Below are 18,517 nucleotides of genomic sequence, written 5' to 3' on the forward strand. Positions count from 1 at the left end.
ATGCTTCACCCTGCACTGGTGCAACAACTTGAGGCATGTAGTGGGCCAGGACCCTTGGAGCCTGGTGCATGGATGCGTACGTCACCAGATATTATCTGTGTGCATGCATTATCCCCTTGAAATTAGTGTTGTGGACTGCAGCACAGATATGGAGCGGGATAAGGCACGGCGTACATACAAAGTGGTAAAAGTACAATCCCATTACGCCATATTTAGCGCACCGTTACATCACTTTTGTGATGAGTGGCGGGGCGAAGACAGTGCCATGCTTTTGGCTATTTACAATGTGACACATCTAGTGAGATGTGTCACGTTGTTGAGCCCTGCGTAAGATGTTGGTGATCCTGGCAGGGGGGGGGGGGGGTGGCCTTCCAGTGCAGGAACGCCTCAGACAAGTGGCTGAGTGACATGTACAATATTACACTCAGTCACTTTGACGTCCATGCAGCATCAAAAGCCTGCGCCTTCTTGAAGCATGTATAAGTATTAATGCAGCATGTTTGCGATAGGGCCAAGATCATACTTGCTGGACCTACGTTTCATTTGCAACGCAACTCCAGCAATGCACCGCATTTGCACAGGGGGATGCGACACGCATCTGCACATCCATGCGCAACGGTGCACCACATTGTACATGCGGCACATCTGTGTTTGCGCACGGGTGGGCAGATGGCTCGATACTTCTGGTGCATCCCTGTTGATTGACAGAGATGCACAGGAAGTCCGTAATCTTGCACGGAATGTCTCCTTTTTTGAAAATGATTACGCCACCTCCAGGGTTGTTTAGTATTCAGTTGCATCTCCATGCTTTCACTCATTTGGTCAATCTGGATATGTATCTTGTTCGATGTGTGTTGTGTGTCAACTACCACCGCAATGTACATGGCACTCATAATCTCCGCTAAGTGCTGTGTGTAAAGTGTTTGGGGCAGAATTACAAGCCCCTTGCGTCACTTTCGCACCGTCCTTGCATCACTTTTGTGATGCAGCGGCTGCGTAAAAGTTGCTGCCCATTAACAACGTGACGCATCTAGGGAGATGCGTCACGTTGTGAAGCCCTGCGCCACATTACACCTGCGTCAGGTTTAATGTGTACAGGGTGGGGGTTCTGTCGCAGGAAGCCCCGTATAAGTGACCCAGTGAAATCTACAAGATTTCAATGAGTCACTTTTACATCCATGCTGCGTCAACACCCTGCGCCTGCTTGAAGCAACCGTTAGTATTGATGCAGCATGTTAGGCATATGGCGGCCCTGGGCATTGCTGGAGTTGCGTTGTGCTTGCGACACGACTCCAGCAATACGTGATTTTTCCGTCAACAGATGCGTCAGAATTTCTGACGCATCTGTCAATCCTTGCGCCATGGTTCGCCGTGCATCGATGGCGAGGCAAGGATTTGGCAAGTAGGTGCAGGGAAAGTGACGCATCTCTACAGATGCGTCACTGTCTTGTAAATCTGCCCCTATGTATTTGGAAGGAGATGTGAAGTCACACAGGGTGGGTTTCCCGCTCCCTGTACATATGGATGGTCCCCATGCACCACCAGTCCGTCAGACAAAGTGATGTTCTGGTGGCACAGGGGGCTTGTCATTGTACCCCATGTTGTTGTTCAAGGGATGTTTCACATATGGTACATGTGTGTAACCTGTGTCGACATGTTGCCTTATTGCATGTTGACTTGTGTGGCTTCTTCTCACCAACGTTTCCTTCTGTAAAATGATATGTGTGTATATTCGGAGTGAATAACGATTGATCTGTGAGTGGTACTTCCAACTTGCACAGCAGCTGACTGACATTACATCACACATTGTTGCCAGTGCCTGCATGTCATTGCTTGAGCTGTGACTCTGCACAGACATGTATGTATTTTTCTTATCCACGGCGGAAATGCTGCATCACTTTTCACATGTCCATATGTGAGACATCAGCATCCCAAGGAGCTTTTGCACAAGTTTTTCCATGCGTGATATTTGTGGCCACTTTCAGCAGCTATGCTTGTCAGGGCCACCACACACACATAGCTTACTCAGGGTGCAGGTATGCATGATTCACTGCATGCCATCTATTCATGCAAAAGAAGGTTGCACACGACTATGAAACATGTTTTTGATAGGATGTTGCTTTCCTGTGCTATGGCAGTGCCACAGCTTGTCACAACCAAGGTCCTTCCACTGCCATGCAGCAGCAGTTTGATGTACATCTGCACATGTATATATCTATGATTTGAACTTGAACGTTAATGGACACAAAGTTGAGGATGCAACTTGAAATTGTGTGATGTTCTTTATTGTACATTTTACTGACTTCAATTTTCTACATCATGAGAAAAATTGAGTCACTATGTGTGATCGACGTCGTATCCCTGCTGCTGTGTGGTGGATGTCTTGCACTTGGGGTTGCACATGTTCATCATCATCCACCTGTCCAGGCTGCTGGTCCTCCTCCTCCCAGGGCACATTAGTTTTGACACAAATGTTGTGGAGTATCGCACATGTAAGTATTATTTTGCAAACAGTTTCTGGTGCATAAAGTAGCCTTCCACCTGATACGTCAAGGCAACGGAACCTTGACTTCAGGATTCCGAAGCTGCGTTCAATAATGTTCCTTGTCCGGCAATGGGCATGGTTGTATGCCTTCTGTTGGTCAGTGCTTGGATTTCCAAATGGTGTCATAACCCAACTCTGGACTCCATATCCTTGATCAGCTGTAATTGGGAGGTAATAGATACGTGTTACTTTAGGCTGACATCAGTATACATGGCATGTGTCCTATGTCTACCTGCGCAAACTTTGAAACTACTCAAGTCCATGTTTATGGTGTTCAAGTGTGTGGTGGGTAGACGGTGTGTGGCCTTGACTGCTCTGATGTGTGCACGCTACGCGGGGGGATGGGCAGTTGCTTTTTGCAACTCATATCATGTAGCAGACAATTTTACAGGGCTCATGCAGAAAATGGGTGATTGTTTGCCGGACACTGTGAAACAGGGGCAGAGGGCCCTGCCCTTCAAGGACTCTGGCAAATTGTGCTGTACCTTCATATTCCAACAGGCATCCTCCCAGGGGTACTCAAAACAGCATGCCGTGGTTGGATGGGGGGCTTGACAGGGCCAAACCTTGATGTCCCATATGCACGTGACATCGCAGTATCCATGTGTGAGGTATTAGTTCACTGTGGGACCAGGGGCGACTGTCTGTTTGGCAGACAAAGGGTATGACTGATATTGTGGATTGGTATGAGGATGGCGTGCTCCTTCCCTTTGCTGACCTACCTGAGCAATGTGGCCCCTGAACAGGTCAGTTTATCAGATGGTGCACCAATACATGCTTACGGTGTGTAATTGCTATGTGCACGTGTATACACATTGTTGCACATTCTAATGGTATTACTTAGCTATTTACATGCATTTCGTACTGCACCTTTCAATGGTTAATTTGAGTTAGATGCCATGGGGCACATTCATGAGGTTTTGCCGTAGGGAAGCGCAGCAGGCCTTCCTGCTGCGCTTCCCTACGGCAATTTAAAATGGCAGGGATGCACCGTATCTATGACATGAGGCGAATTCCTGTCCTTTTTCCCTGCGCAGGCGCACAATGGGCTGCCTGCACCAACGCAGGCACCTCTGCACCATGGTGCTAGGGTGGCTGCGTTGCGGGGATGAATATTGTTGTACAGGAAGGGTAACCTTTCTGTACAACAATAATCACATGAGGTTTTTTCACTTTCTATCTGTGCTGCAGAAGGCAGCACACATAGAAAAGGACAAACGAGGAGAAATAAAGATATTTCTCCCCGTGTTTTTTTTTTTTGAACAAATTATTATTCTGTTTTTGCATATACAGGACCATTGCAGTACAGTATGCATGAAACACAATACTTTTACATATGAACTAACGATATAGCATATATATCCGATGCAACCTTACACGTCGTGCCACATAGTTGTCAATGCCGACCAAATAAAACATACGAGAGCTTGATAGTACCTCAGTCAAGCACATTACTTTGTATCCAACCATGCCCCTGCGCTACGTTCCCAATATTCAAGATTCGATTTCTATGGGGGCTCTGCCTCCCAAACAACCCTCCAACTCCCTACCCACCCCAACCCTCCCAATTAACCCAACACTTGCCACGAATTTCAGTCTGAGGGTCACAGATCCTTGACCTCGGGAGGGGAATGGGAGTGGGCGGACCCAGACTTCAAGTGCGGAGTCGGGGAAGGATAGAGGCCGAATACATCGGCCAGAGTGGGGACTGTGATGGTTCCGGACAGGCATAACAGAGGGGGGGAAGGCTTGTATCATCACCCACCAGGATATGGCCTCAGTCAGACAGGAGATTACAACCCTCAGCCCCACTGGACTGGCTCCAGCTACTACCAGACTCAACCGTTGGCATACACCCTGTTTCACGCTGGGGTCCTCCGTGGACTGTGCCCCGCAGCCTCCTCACATTCCTCCACCTCACCCTTAAATAGCTCAGTCAGATGTGCCCATTCTAGAGATATTGGACACTTTCGCAGCCCTCGACTCTCTTCACGGTGCAATGCTTCTCACTCCACCACTGACCCCCTCAATACCTCCTCCCCCCAGACCTCCACCCGCGGCAGGGCTCAAGACTTCCACCGCTGGGTTATCAGGCGCATTGCCAGCATTAATGGCAGATTGGCAAAGCGACGCAACTGTTTTGCCTTCAGGGGGAGCGGCAGCAGTCACAATGGGCAAGCTTCTGCTGTGTCCCAGGAGGGGCGTTCAGTAATTATATTTAATACGTGCATTATCCTATCCCAGTATCAAGATATTTCTCCCCGTTGCGCCTCCCTTCTGCCTCCCCTGGGGAGGCGTAAGCTTTTGGCGCTGCCTCAGATTTCCGATTTCTCGAATATCAGAGGCAGTGTCAAAAGGGCATGGATGTTGCTGGTAACGTCCCCAGCAACACCCATTGGACGCCCCTTTTACGCTGAACATTGCGTTGAAGGGACTGCTATTTATGATGCAACATTAAGCCAAAAAAAGTGGCTCAGTGCTGCCTGATTAATATCACGCTGGCTTCTGCACCACAGAACGTCACAAAAAGTTGCGTTCCGATGGTGCTAGGGGCCTCATAAATGAGGCCCCATGTGTGCATATGTTGTCAGTGTGACTTGGTGATCAACAAAGTTTGATGTGTGATATTTCCATGCATTCCTATCAGGTGTCCCTTGGCCCTTTACGTTATGCTGCTATTTGGGTCTGCAGGTTTGTCCAGTATGTTGTGTGGTTATAGTGTATATGTGGCAATGCATTTCCACATTGATGCATTGCATCATTTGGACCTAAGGGCATGTCATGTGGATGTAATGTGGCATTGTAGAAGCAGCTGTTGCATAATATATTTTGATATACATTTATTGGTGCTTACGTACAAGAAGTCCGTTGCCATATTGCCCATTTTCAAAACGTTGATTGATTATGCTGTTTCTGAAAATGTAGGAGTCATGCACACTGCCAGGGTATTTCGCCAGGACATTGAGAAATTGTCCCCGATGGTCCACAATGGCCTGGACATTGATTGAGTGTGTGTGTTTTCGGTTGAGGTAAAGGTGCAGTCCATTGCTCCAAGCACATGAGGGAATCCAGCAATAGCATAAAATCCTTCTTTGATGTCCATCTGCAGCTGCTGTGTGTTGGGAAAATGTATATACTGTGGGGAGAGCTGGAGAATGGCATCCAGGACCGTAGGGAGGAAGCCGGAGTAAGATGACTGCGACACTCCAGCCACTTGTGCAGCTGTTGTTTGGAACGATCCAGAGGCCAACATATGCAATACCGCCAGTAGCTTTGTCAGGGGTGGGATGTTGTTACCCCTTTCAGTTGGTGCCTGTAGCTGTGGTGAGATCTGCTGCAACAGATTTAGTATGGACGCTTTCCTGATCCGATACAGTTTGATGACTTGTTCGTCCCGGAGTCCAATGAGGGTGGTCCTTGGACGGAAGATGCGCTCCTTTCTCCTGCGCTGCCTTTGTGGTAATGGTGGAGGCTGCGGTAGTGGGATTGGTGGTGGTGGTCTTTGTGCAACTCCCAGCTGAAGGATTAGCAGGTCCATTTTGCTTGCTACGCTTCCAAATTGCTATGTGGCACTTTAAATCAAGTTCTGGTGAACTTGCGTCGTTATTTGCGCGTGGGTTTATGGGGCGCAGGTTTTCTGACGCATTCACGCATTTGCGTGACGCATTACGTAGATGCGTCGACGCAGGGAAATGACATAAATATGCCTGCGTCAGTAATGCGTTGCTTTTTGCTTGGGAACGCCTACCTTGCATATATTAAAAGTGACGCGACGCAGCCGTTTCTGACGCAAATTAATTCCGTCGCATCTTGGATTACGTGACGCATATCCGTAGATGCGTCACAATATAAATTTTGCGTAAAAAAAAACCGCCGCAGCGTCACATAAGTGACGCAACGGCGGTGTAAAAGTGGCGCAAGCCCAACATAAATCTGCCCCTCCATTCTTTTCTAGCGTATTTGGTCGGTTGCCATTGCTGCTTTTCTTGATCTGTGGCATTGTTGTGCTGTTCCTTTTGTTACGCAATGTCTGCTCTGTAAGTGGTCCTGCCCAGGCATGCAACTCTGCAGCTGTACCATGAACAGATGCTACAATTTTTCGATTGGTAGCTCAGGATGCTCTGGATGCCAAATTTTTTCTGATCTTCCAATATGCTTAATTCACCTGTGTGCAACCTGTTTTTCATTGTATCCAGTAACCCGTCCGGTGAACCCTGGATATCTGCCTGGCCATCGCATCTCAACCTGCCCTGGATTTCAAATTCTTAATGGGTCCCTTGGTGGCTACTTACCAAGACTGTTCCATGGGTGTGGGGATTAGATACAACCCAGCTTTGGAGCCACTGGCTGGAGGTAGTCACTTTGCAAATGCACAGAGGCTCTTGTTTCTCAGATTCATCAAAGTTAACACAGGTTCTCCGTGGATGGATCTGTTGATGAATGGAATCGAGGAGCATATTTTCTTTTTTGCCTTACTCAATTGCATGACATTTATTGCTAATTTGGAAGGTTCCGATGAGTTACTGGCATTAATGTTAATCCACCTGGAATCCTACGTCTTGGGTCCCAATGATGCGCTGCAATTGGATACATTTAAAAATGCCTCAAATTTAAAAAATAGACTACAATGTACTTTTAGGAGGAAAACACTTAAATGTCTTTGGAGACCTGCTACAACTACCTCCTGTAAAATGACAACCTGTATTCAAGAATTACTACTTACTGAAACAAGGAATTCACTAGGAAGTATTGGAAATTTAAATATGTTGGAAACTTTCAATACAAAGAGTTAGTCCAAAATATGCACCATGCATTAGATATGCATTATGCAAAAAATATTAAAGGACATAGGAGTGGGAGTTCTCAATATAGAGGGAAAGACAGTATTACAAACCCATCTCATCAAAATTATGTTTCCAAGTAATGTATCAGCTGCTGAAGTCATGTACAATTTTGTTAAGGAAGAAAAGTATATGGTTTGTTTGAATCCAACTCTTGAGGAGTGTAGTAAATTCAATGAACAATTATTCCATATGAAAAAATAAGAGACCGTAAAAATTAGAGCAAATGATAAAATGGAACATCAAAGAGTTTACAGTGCTACTAACAGAAAAGCTGCAATCAAAATGTAATAGTTTAGAAAAGTCTGTGTCAAAAACTGTAGGAGTAAAAAAACAGTTACTCATCTGTAAACATTTTCGTGTAATCTTACATCATAATTTAAATGTTTAAGAAGGCCTAGTTAATGGTGCAATGGGTAAAGTTTTGAAAATTGGCAATTGGTGAAAAAAGAATTGATGTGGAATACTTAGCCATAAAATGTGATGATATTGCTGAAGTTAAGCAGATTGGTAGATACGTTGTACGTTTTCTACTTGTGAAAGTCTTGTATGTCCATCAAAAGCAGTGACCAATGTCTTTAGCATATGCAGTAACTGTTCACAAATCACAAGGTTTAAGTGTAGATACAAGTCTTGTGAATATCGTTTAATATTGGTTGTGATGAAGCCGGTAGTACAACATTTTATATACCCCTCCATTTTGCATAAAATACTAATTATATAACCTATTAACAGTAATATTATTAAAGGGTGATGCATGAATAAATATTCAATATTACTAATATTCGAATTACACGTGGGATTTGCAATTTGCATGGCTAAATAACCACTACTAAAATCCGTACGCATATTAACAATAGAATATGTGGTTATAGAATACTGCATGATATATGTTGCTTTTGTAATGTTGCCCGAGAGGAGGACCAAAAGGTTAATATAATTGCTTTAAATGTCGCTTTACGCTAGATAAATACAATCACATAGAGGGATTAGTAAGGGGTTAACATTAGATTAGATTCATTATTTCTATGTATTAATTACTCTTTTGTGTTTGTTTTGCTTAAGTTAACATTTGGGCCTAAAATCCAAGATGGCCACTGTCAGCACACAATGAAGTGGCCACTGTCCCACAAGGTGTGGAGTGAAGTGCGCATTTGCGACAAAAGCTTCTGAACCTCGTCACAAACTCTCACCCATAGTGTACCAGAACAAGGTCAAACATGGAAGACGGCCAAGAAAACCAAACAATGGACTGTACAGTAAAAAACGGAAAAATTCAACTCTTGACCCTTCCAATGATCTCACCCCTCAAACTGTACTGAAAAGTATAACATTATCGTCGAACGATCCCAACCAACCAATCACGACTGTCCTAAAGTAATAATTTGTAACTTCTTCACCTCATTTTTATTATAAAAACAATGGTAGAATAGAGAGGAATACCACAACCACTGCCACGGACACTGCGACTGCTCGTTAACACGGCGCTTTGGGTCTACGTTGCTTTGCCTTGCCACATTGCTCTGAGGGTCCGGATGCTGCCCAATTATCTGATGACTGCAAACTTTTCCTGAATTTATGGGCAGTCGTAGATGCTTGCACGCCTTTGGTCCCTTGCCGATCTCTGGGACTCTAGCGTGCCGAGCAGAGAACTTTAAGCTTGGCCTCCTTCCGGACGATTGACTGCAACTTTGATTATGCAGAGCCAATGAATTAGAGGACTCCAAATAGACAGAATAGGTAAATATGATGTTCTGTGATTTATTGAAAATTTGATAATAAATCTAAACTTAATGAGACAAATGCAAATATTTAGATAAATAAGATATTGATTAACAAAGAAAACAAGTCTGTGATTTCTTTTATGGAAGGTAAGATCTGAATCTTAAAATGTGTTTTAGCTGGTTCTAAATCACCATCAACCAATCCAACTAATTGGTCCATTGACCAAGTGGGAGGAGTGCCTTGATGTTTAGGATTAAGGACCTGTAGGAGAAGAGCGTTTATGTATATTTGTAAATAACTTTTCCTCCCTATAGGTTATAAGGTGTTCCCCCACATGTCCAGCGCTTGAATTACTCATTCCTCCTGTGTGTAGAATTGTGTATGGTGATGTGTGTGAGTTGGTGTTATGGGCCCCACCAATGAATGCATGTATGAATGAGTGTGCGTGACGACGGGTCTGCGACGCAGGGAGGATATTGGTGCATGTTACCCGGTCTTGCACTGAATCAGCTGTAGTGTATTCAAAGAAGGAATGTCATATGTTGCTTTGTTGTAAAATCAAACATTGTCTGGTTTATTTCTGATTGATTTTGATGAGACGAAAGTAAGTGCTGAAATGAGATGTGCAACAGAGTATAATCATTTAGGACCTCAATATGCTCCTCATTTGGGCCAGTATCCTATTGTTTCCAAAGCAATACTGTGCCAAGAGCAGAAAATATCACAAGAGCCTATCAGAGTTGAACACAAAGATGAACAAAAAGAAAATCAACAAGGAGGAAAGAAAAGAAAACTAGAGCACACTGACTAAATACAAAGCTATCACTTTGATTATAAATATGGAGTGAACTGTAATGCAAATGTAGTGTTAAATGGATCATGTCATTTGCCTTATTTTACCAATTATATTAAAAGGTAGATACAAGAATGTCTTCAAAACTGTGTGGTTTACTTGAAGAATTAAGAAGTGATAGGATTATTATAAAGTCTTCTTCTGGAATACGAAAACTCACTGATGACTGTTCTGGATCAGTAGTATTCTCCCAGAATCTTCAGGTGGATGATCAATGATTTCTTATGGTAATGCCAGGACAATTCGATGAAGAAGATGTGAATATCCATATTATTTGGTTTATCTTATAAATGGTCCAATAACTGTGAAGATTGTGAATGTATATCTAGCACTTAAATCAATTAAGAATGATTCCTGTACTTGACATTACTAAATTTTGAAGCTGTGCGATTTGAAGATTTAACTGCAAACACCCATCGAGACCTGTCCAAACTGCAGAGAAATCCTTTTTCTACAATTGTATAGAAAATATGCCATAGTCATGCAACAACGAAGCAGAGTGGATGGTACTAAATTAGGAACTGAAATTACAAACTTTAAAGCTGCTCAAATTTCTATCTCAAAAAGATCTTTTACAACTTTTGCAATCATATTTCATGAAGGAGTTACTATAACCTTTGGACACTACACAATATCTTTAAGATGTCAAACGGGGTGGACAGAGTGCAATGATATCCAAGTAACATTCAAATCAAAAGTACCCAAAAATGTACTAAACTCATATTCACTAATTCTAGAACTGAAGTTCTAAGGAGAATCTAGGATAATAAAATTTGTTCTTGGGTTCAAATTTATATATGGTTTATGTGTTTCTGAGACATGATTCAGCCTATTGGGGGATATTGTCAACAGCAAGCTGTTAGAAATTAAGGACTATTTTTAACTGCAAGAAATGTATTTATACATATTTAAGGACTACATTGTGTTACTACAGATAAAAAATAAATGGAGGTACTATAATACCAGTAGCCTTAAGTTGCATGTGAAAAGTCTCTTTACCAATAAAAAAATGACAACTGTTTCATAATTGTGGGACATTTTGTATCAGATATAAAAATATCAGAAACAGTTTTATGGTATAATTGCTTTGATTTAGGTAGTAACCTATCAGCATGCCAGTATTAAAAACACATGTAGTGAGTGCAGTGAACAGTATGACCTAGTTGCAATGATCTACTGTGCACATTTGTTTTTTGTTTTGTTACAATCCATTGATTGCTTTTTCCCACTGTTTCATGATGAGTCTTTTTACCAAGCACTGTTGAAAGTGAACAAGTATGAGCGCTGTAAACAGGAAAAAACAGTAAAACATTTGTCTATATTGAATTAAAGTTTTGGTTACAAAATATTTTATGTTGTTTGGTTGCCTAATGTTCAAAATGAAATTCTAACACATTTGTGTCTGTTTTTGTTTTTTCACAGTGGTTTGAAATCCAGATATATTACTTGTGTCAAATCACTAATCTAGTGATGCATTTATTGAGTTACTACTTATGAACTTATCCCATCTCCCAGGGACAGCAGTTGCATTTGTACTATCAGCCAGCCACTACCTAAGAAGTTATACAATCACTCAGGTACTGCACTTGAATAAATCTAACCACTCAGAGAATCCCCATTCCCCCAGGCGCTACCTATGCACTATGCAATCACCCAGAAATGATGTATGCACTAATCCATTCACTGAGTGACAACCCATTCACTCATCAACTCACCCAGGCTCTACTCATGGGCTCATCCAATCATGCAGTCAGTATACATGCATTCACTAAATCTATCAGGCTCTATTCATGTACTCAGTCAATCACAAAGCTACTACTCTTGTACTACTACTACTACTCTTGACCTAGGCTATAACCTTACACTCTTCCAATCACCCAGGCATTACTCTTCTGTTGTAAATTGAGACAATGATGTGATTAAGCATTTACTAAAGACATTAATTCCCCTGTTATAGATTGTGTTTTCTCTGTTATGTTGACCGAAGCTTGGACTCCATTTTGTATTGTCATGCTTCCACGTGTTCCCCACGAGAAGAGTCCAACCTCTGTGTTAGTTGCTCTTGTAATCTGCCCAGTAACAGTCTATAAATAGCTCCTTTGTCCATCTGGCGCATGCCCAGACTTGACCACATCTGTTATCAGTTAGCCTTGCTTGACCATGTTTTCGCGGGCTCAAGGAGTGCGTTAGCTCCGCCCACATATTGATTCAGTATCGAAAATGACCATAAATGGTAATGTTCTTCGTCTTTATGTTGTATCCACCCACTTATGAGCCCCTCTATTGTGTATAAAAGGGGACCATGTACGAAGGTTCTTTGTGCTACTCTATGCAATACTGAAGAGTGTTGTGTGGATTGTAGGACCACCCTTAAGGGTTAATAAATGCTGTTTTTGTACTTTGCAGTTTCCGTGCCAACTTCCTTATAGATTCCATTACAGGAGAGCGAACCCTTGTGTCCTGCGGGCCTAGCTGGGGCCTGTATTCATCAATTGGCGCCCGTCACGTGGGGCTCATCGGCGACTCGGATGCTCGAAGGATTGGTCGCGACGAAGGTGAGGAATTGGGCCGGGGACGTGATCACTGCCAGCGGCGTCTTAGCCCTGGCATCCCAAGGTTTTTCTTCCTTCCCTTCCGAGCTGACCGTCTGGGTGGCGCCGGTCCTCGACTGAGACCTCTTCTGTCGGTCTTGCCGTGAAAGCCGTTTGGGTGATTGTGGAGCTTGGCAGTTGGAATCTGGACTCTTGATTGGTAAGAACCGGTGTACGGTACTTGCTCCGAGTTTTTGAAGCCTGATCTGGCTATTTGAGTTTGATTTGTGATGACTAGTCATATTTTGGATTTGTCTTTGTGAATATATATGCGTTGCAACACATATAGGCAGGTAATGTGGAGAGATTTCTCCAGAGCTGTGTAACTTTGAACGGCGCAACGATTAAGTGCCATTTTTCTATAATATTGCATATTTTGCATTATTTCTGAGCATGCCTGCTTTCAGCGCACTCCGTAAGTGGTGCTGCTGTTTCGGAAACCGGTTGAACCTCGAGGAATCTGCTCCAGCTCCCCCAGAGGGGACTCCTAATAGGGATATGTATGTGAAGCATGGTCTTTCTTCCATAATGTACAGCACAGTATGGAGGAAATATACAAAAAAAGATCCTGAGTTGCGATGGCCTTTGTATGGATCGTTTGATATACGTAAGATTGAGTATGTGGAACAGTGTATGTGTAAGCGGCATGCTCGTCAGGATATGTTTGAGTGTGTGCGGTTGTGGGTGAAGGAGGTGCGTGAGCGAGAGAAGCGTGAGAAAGCGCTGTTTGATAAAGAACAACGGAAGAATGATCATGTGCGAGCACAGGAAGCGAAGCGTCGGGAGGACAGAGAACAGACAGAGAGACAAGAGAAAGAGCGTAGGCTGCAAGTTTCGGGTCAATACGTTGTTCGGCAGCCACTTTATCCTGTCCTTAATAATCTCGATGATGATTTTTCTTTACTAGATCGCCCTCCGCCCCCATATGTCGGCGCATCTGCTCCGAGGCCGCAAGATTCTGTCCCGGGTACAGGTAAGGTAGATACCGGTCTATGTTATCAGCCGACCGAATGGCTGAGCTTCGGCAAATTTCCTTCCGTGCACTTAACGGCAAGATATCTATAGAGGAATTATTCCATACTTGGGGGGCGTGGCAGGAGAGAGATAAATTGTATTTTCTGGGTCATTTCGCGGATGAAGTGATTGATGCTTTCCGGAAACGTTCTGGTGTTTTTGAGCCCGACGAAGTATCATCGGATGCTAAAGCATTGCGTAATGGTGTTTTCTCTTTTTCTAAGGCTCCAGATACGGTTCGGCGGCTGTTCGCCTTGCGGGACGAGGTGCTGGTCTATAAAGAGAAAGCGCGCCAGCGAGCAGGGAAGGAGAAGCAGTCGGATTCGTGCACAACAGAGGGCCACTCATCCACCTCCCAGTCAGATAAGGATGACATAGTGCATGTTAAACCAATGCGAGAGGCAGCGCCTTTGTATGTTCCTCCTAAAGGAGCGGGGACTAGCTCGGACATCACCTCCGCCGATGCTAAGGGATATTTCATGTATAATTGGGTTTACACTCCATGGCATAGGGCTGATGTTATGGCATTGAAGAATGCGCTGCCCGACCCCCGCAAGAATCCAGCGGCCTTCTATGAAGAAGTCGAGGGGGCCTTGAATTCTTGCGTCATGACTTTAGCAGACATAGATTTGTTCTTTGGGCTTATTCTACCACCAGACATGTGGCGATCTGTGCGGAAGGTAGATGATGTTGCCACTTTTAAGGCTCGATGGTCTGAACTGGAGGATGAGGATAGGGAGAGGAAGCCTGCGCAGAAACCGCCCCAGAATATTTTAGATCTCCCTGCTGCTATTGTGGCTAAGTTGAAGACAATTATCCCCCCTAAAAAAATTGACTGGAATATGTTAGCTGCATGTAAACAGAAAGTTGATGAGTCAGTTGCGGACTTCTTTACGCGCTTTGAGGAGACGTTTCATGATTTTAGTGGCCAGTCGCTTACCGACGATACGGGACGCCACCTTTTTGCGGATAAATATGTAGCTAATCTGCTGCCGGCAGTTGCGGCCCGTCTGAAAGCGAGTGAAAGTTCTTGGTCCTCCTCTACGCCGACGGCCCTCCTGACTATCGCTCAGTATTATGAGCGTCAGGAGCAAGAAGCAAAGGGCCAGGAGGAAAAGAAATCGAAAGATTTGAAAACAAAGGTGATGTTGGCGCAAGTCTATGGCCCGCCTCGACGGGGTAGTAATAGAGGTAGGGGAGGATCTTATGGTCCTCCCTCGGGCCGGTCTGATTTGAATAGGAATCAATGTGCGTATTGTAAGCAATCGGGTCATTGGGCTAGGGACTGCCCGGTGTTGCATGCATCGCGCCAGGGGCACACCCACGGTGGCCCGCGAGGTAGAGGGGGTTTCTCGAACTTTCGAGGGAATTCTAACGAACAGGCTCGTCTTGAGTCTGCTGGGCAGCACCGAGATAGATCAAATGTTTTCGATCGCCAGCATCAGTATCAAGCGTCAGGGATTGACAGGTCGGGGTACCATGACTCTCAGCATGCATAGGAAAGCGTTGGATGGGGGTTAGAATCAGTTGAGGTGCCGGTCGATCAGAAGGGCCCTTATGTATCGGCTGAGGTTTTGGGCTCTACTGATCAGTTCCTAGTGGATACAGGAGCGACACGTAGTGCGCTATCTAAGCAATTGGTTCCGGGGGCTCCCCCATCCGGCTTAATGGTCACATCGGTAGGGTTTGATGGTACACTCTCCCGAAGCCCTCTTTCACAGCCCCTCATGTTTAAGGTTGATTCTTTTTCTGCACCCTGTCCGTTTTTGCTTGCCCCGTACACACCGGACAATATTATGGGTCTTGATATGTTAAAGCACTTTAGGGCTACTATCCACTGCTCCCCTGCTGGTGTGCGGGTAATATTGAATGACAATTACCCCCGATCTGAACGGATGTGTACGATGTCAGAGGATGCGCTGTTAGCTACCCTCCCTCATGCTTTGTGGGCAACTTCGGATACTGATGTGGGACAAATGGTGATTCCGCCGGTCCACATTAGCGTCCAGGAGGGGGCGGTGTTACCACGCCTCCCACAGTACCGTATTTCCCAGGAGGGCGAGGAGGCTCTCATACAGATAGTGCAGGATTTGATAACGGTTGGGGTAGTCGAGGAAGTCCCCTACAACATTTGTAACAGTCCGATTCTTCCCATACTGAAAAAGGATACGGATGCCAGAGTTTATCGGTTTATAATTGATTTGAGGGAAGTGAACAAGATCGTGATACCTCAATACCCAGTGGTTTCCGATATCACGATGTTGCTTACCTTGGTCCCGCCTACGGCGACCATGTTCTCAGTGATTGATTTGAAAAATGCCTTCTTTTCCATTCCCATTCACCCTGATAGCCGATATCTTTTTGGGTTTACACTGAATAATAGATCTTATCGTTTCTGTAGGATTCCCCAGGGCTATACAGAAAGCCCTAGCATTTACAGTCAGGCTTTGAAACGACAATTGGATTCTTTTGTTCTGCTCGAGGGGGTCGCCCTCATTCAATATGTTGATGACATCTTGCTGGCGGCTGACACCCTGGAGTTATGTGAAAAAAGTACGTTGTCCTTACTTTCCTTTCTAGCGTCCCGCAATCATAAGGTATCTAGGAAGAAATTGCAATTCTGTAGACCAAAGGTGACTTATCTGGGTCACCTTTTGTCTAAGGAGGGACGTGCACTCACACCGGATCGTATCCAAGTAATTTTGGATACACCGAGACCATCCACACAGAAGGATGTGCGTGCATTTTTGGGCCTTGTTTCTTTTTGTAGACAGTGGATATTGGGGTTATCGCACATAGCTAAGCCATTGTTAGCCCTCTTGACAAAGGACACGCCTATCCCAATCCCTTGGTCAGATGAGTGTGATACTGCTTTTCAGCAACTACGACAGGCCCTTTGTTCAGCACCAGTGTTAGGGACCCCTGATTATGCAAAACCCTTTTCGTTGTATGTGCATGAGAAAGATGGATGTGCATTGTCAGTTTTAGTGCAAATGCACGGTGATAAGCAGCGCCCTTGTGCATATTTTTCGGCTGTACTTGATCCTGTCGCCCGAGCATTACCAGGGTGTTTTCGCTCGGTTGCGGCGACAGCTGTGTCAATACGCCAAAGCGAGGGAATTGTGTTATCTCATAAGCTGTTGGTATTAGTTCCCCATGCTGTTGATGCCCTGCTTAATCAAACAAAGACGCAGCATTTGACCAGTGCCCGTTTAACGGGATATGAGTTGACGCTTTTGGCTCCTCATATTACGTTGAAAAGGTGCGTAACGCTAAACCCGGCAACATTGCTGCCATACCCCGAAACCCAGCCTGAGGCGCGGAAAGCGCATGATTGTATTCTCGTGACTGAGGAACAAACAAAGGGTCGTATTGATCTTCAGGATACGCCCTTTCCAGATGTAGATGGAGAACTGTGGGTGGATGGATCCTGTCTGAAGCTACCAGATGGTACGGCTTCAGCAGCATATGCAATTACCACATTACAAACGATAGTGGAGACAGCACGCATACCACAGAAATCAGCTCAAGCAGCGGAACTGATAGCATTAACACGAGCATGTGAGCTCAGTACAGGACTGTGTGTGAATGTTTATACAGATAGCCGCTATGCCTTCGAAGTAGCGCATGACTTCGGCCTACTCTGGAAGGAGAGAGGGTTTTTAACGTCACATGGAGTACAGATAATGCATGGAGAGTTAGTTCATAATCTTTTAACTGCATTGACATACCCAAAGAAAATTGCCATAGTTAAGTGTAGCGCCCATAGGAAAGTGGTTGATAAAGTCGGAGAAGGGAATGCGTTAGCGGATCGAGTAGCACGGGAGACTGCGATGCAGCCCGGTACTACTGCCATGTATGTAGTGAAGTCACAGGTGGAGAGATGGCATGATGCGAAGGAGGAAGTGCGAGAAATGCAAAGGACCGCTTCTGACAAAGAGCGGGAACAATGGGCTAGCGAGGGAGAACTGGATGACGAGGGTTGCTGGAGAAATAAGCAGATGGATAAATGGAAATTACCCACGGCCTTTGTACAACCTATGGTTCAGATGGCACATGGGCTAGCACATGTTGGAGCTTCCGCAATTGTGAAATTGCTTACCCAAGTCTGGGAGCATCCAGAGATTGCTAGCTCGGCAAAGAGGGTGGTGCAGACCTGTATGATCTGCCTGAGGTATAACCCAGGAAAGGGTACTCGAACTCCAGCGGGAGGATTTGTGACACCCACTGCACCCTTTGAGGTTCTGCAGATGGATTACATCCAGCTTGAGCGCTGTAATAATCTGAAGTATGTTCTAGTAGTGGTCTGCGCTTTCAGCAAATGGGTTGAAGCGTACCCTACGAAAGACAATACTGCGATGACTACTGCGAAGCTGCTGCTGAAGGAGTTTTTCCCCCGATATGGCGTTTGTAGACTTCTGTGGAGTGATAATGGCCCTCACTTTGTAGCGGATGTTATAAAGTATGTCTTGAAGGGTCTAGGCATCACTCAGAAGTTCCATGCCGTGTTTCACCCTCAGTCTGCAGGCCTAGTTGAGAAGTATAATGGTACACTGAAGCTTAAGATCGCCAAAATTCAAGCTTCGACGTCTTTGACTTGGCCAGACGCTCTGCCACTGGCGTTATTGTCAATTAGATCAGTACCGCACTCTCGAACTGGCCTTACGCCATATGAGATCGTCTTTGGACGCCCAATGAATATTTGGGGTCCACCAAGACCTAAGGCTGTGTATGATGTACCTTGTGTAATGATGAGCGATTATTTGGCACAGTTAACGGATAACTTGGTTTCTATCCATCAACAGGTCCGAGAGGCGCTCCCTGATCGGTCTACCGGCGAAGGACATGGTCTCCGGCCTGGTGACCATGTCATGGTGAAAGTCTTCGACAGAACGAACAGCTTGGAGCCGAGATGGGTGGGCCCTGAGCAGGTCCTCCTCGCAACGAG

The sequence above is a fragment of the Triturus cristatus genome, chromosome 5_2 (assembly GCF_964204655.1).
Source record: "Triturus cristatus chromosome 5_2, aTriCri1.1, whole genome shotgun sequence".
In the NCBI taxonomy this organism is placed as follows: Eukaryota; Metazoa; Chordata; class Amphibia; order Caudata; family Salamandridae; genus Triturus; species Triturus cristatus.